The 2,449-nt window shown below is 37.6% G+C and overlaps 1 non-coding gene across 1 annotated transcript; it reads left to right on the plus strand.

Annotated features, from left to right (window-relative positions):
* Positions 1-1,788: 1,788 nt before the first annotated feature.
* On the plus strand, positions 1,789-1,860 carry Trnal-uaa. The gene has a single exon. It is a non-coding gene; the product is annotated as a tRNA-Leu (tRNA).
* Positions 1,861-2,449: the final 589 nt, after the last annotated feature.

A 2,449-nucleotide genomic window follows, 5' to 3' on the forward strand; every position in this document is an offset into this window, starting at 1 on the left:
TATCGTTATCTATGTATGTATCTATCTCTATCTTTTTCACACCCTCTCACGCTCAGAGTTAATATTCAGCTTTATCTGTCATTTTTACATCGTACTGTTACAAATTTTGATGTAAAAAAATGACCTTTATTCAGCTCTTACTCAAAGTCTAAGCCGTTTTCTACGTCTCCCGAAGACAACTCAAAATATTTTTATTGCCCTGTTTCCTCGATTCGGGATATAAATCAGTTTTTCGTAAACATTCTGTAGGACACCCGATCTCTCGCCACCGGCCGGGAAAACACGCGAGATGCGCATCAAATATTATTAGGAATGATATTACCGTCTCCCGTCGCCGGTAGAGTAAACCCGATTTGCATACGTCCGCCGTGAATTCATAGCCTTTCATGACTATGTGGGTGATGCGATCCGGCCACTTATAGAACTGCCAATTGCCCAAGAGACCGAACAAATCTCCTCCGTACGCACACAACTCGACACAACTTCAACAAGTTGTAAAATATGGTGAATTTCGCATATTTGAAAAATTGGAAAAGTTCGTTTGATTCTCTTTCAAATAATATTTTATAGAAAATTTTGCCATGTTGGCCATTAGTAATTAGCTTTTTACTGTATTTTTCCTTATACTGTCTATAATTCTGTAAGTATGTATAAGAAAGACAGCCTGTTATGCACATGTAACCATTTTTATATATATTTTACACGTTATAAATATTAATATTTATATTTCTGGTATAAGTTGACGTAGTGATTGTTGTTCATTTCTATGATCTCAGCGTGAACAACAGTCTAACCAGTTTGTCGGACTACCAAATGATTTGTAAATATCGCGAGTGGACCGGTTCGGCCCTGTGATGTCCAGAAGGCATCGCAGTTTATCAGATTTCATTGTTATTTTCGATTTGACACTCGACGAAAACCAAGACCTTTGAAGGATATTGCGTTTTTGTCTGTATAAAATTTTATTTTTTCACCTTCTTGCGAATTTTTCTTCCAAGAGGACGATCCGTGATCGTAAAAGGCGTCTGATACGGCTGATCCATTTTCCCTCTGGAATTTTTACGATCCCCAGTCGAGGGGGAGATGAATAAATCGGCGGCACCGTACGTGTTGCACGCCACTCTTCCAACATCCCCGGCATGATTTTTTTCACGTTTCTTTTCCCAGCAGAAGAACTAATAAGAGCCGAAACTCACGACCTGTTATACAACAGTAGTCGTGGTATCACTTTTTGTCCGGAATTCCAATCCGGCTCCTATTTGTTTTATTTCTCCCCGTGTGGGATCACGAAACGAGCCTCCTCCCCCTTGACGTTTACCCTGTGCTTTCGATTCGGATATTAAAACAGTGGTTCGAAACTAGAAATTCCTGGCTACAGCAATACAGAAAAAAGCGAACTTTCAAAATGTTGATTATATAAAAAAACTATGCAAAAACCTAGAGAGTAAAGGGGGGACGAATTACTGAAAAACCTGATAAATTAACATTATAATCTTTCAACTTCATTAGATTTCGTGGTCCGATTGAGCAAATAACATCTTTCAATTAATTAATCTTTATGTAAGGTATTGGTTGAAATAAATACGTCAGTGGCACGAGCGGGATTCGAACCCACGACCTTCGGCTATTACGCCGCTGCTCTACCACTTGAACTATCGTGACTTCGATCCACTCGGACACCAACTCCCCATCTCAACCTACAATCCTTTAAATTTTCCCTCCTTTTTGCTATTTTCCAAATGTCGTGTAATCAGGATTCGATTCTCGCCGACAAATGAGTGGATCGAAGTCACGATAGCTCAAGTGGTAGAGCAGCGGCGTAATAGCCGAAGGTCGTGGGTTCGAATCCCGCTCGTGACTTTGACTTTACCTCCACCAATAATACATAAAGACATAAGACTACATAAAGATTAATAATTTGAAAGATTAAAATCTTTTTTTCTCTCCCAAACATCCCACTATCTTCTTTCCCTCTCTCCTCTACCTTTCTTCTCACACATCCTTCAATTTTTCTCTCTTTCTCTATATCTATTTCAATTGTTTACACTCAATTTTCTACTTCTTTAACCCTCTCACTTTTTCACTCTTTCTGTCCATCTACACATTGACCAGTTCATGTACGTCTATATTTTCAATCTATTAATCGATCTATCTTTCCATCCGTATATGTACTATTCTATTTTCTCTACACATCTATTACGAATTTATTATTTAATATGTTTATCTACATTTTGCCTTTTATTCGTTAAACTACATATTTATCTATCTGACTATTTATCAATCTGTTCATCTAATCATTCATCAACCTATATATCTGACTATATCTCTACATTATTTGAAATAGTTAAGCCTATCTATGTACGTATCTATGACTCTCGCTCTCTCCCCCCTCCAATTATCTATATGTCTATTAAGCTATTTATCCAATTATCAGTTTATGTTCCATATA

The sequence above is a fragment of the Cimex lectularius genome, unplaced genomic scaffold (assembly GCF_000648675.2).
Source record: "Cimex lectularius strain Harlan isolate CLEC.00 unplaced genomic scaffold, Clec_2.1 scaffold109, whole genome shotgun sequence".
Lineage (NCBI taxonomy): Eukaryota > Metazoa > Arthropoda > Insecta > Hemiptera > Cimicidae > Cimex > Cimex lectularius.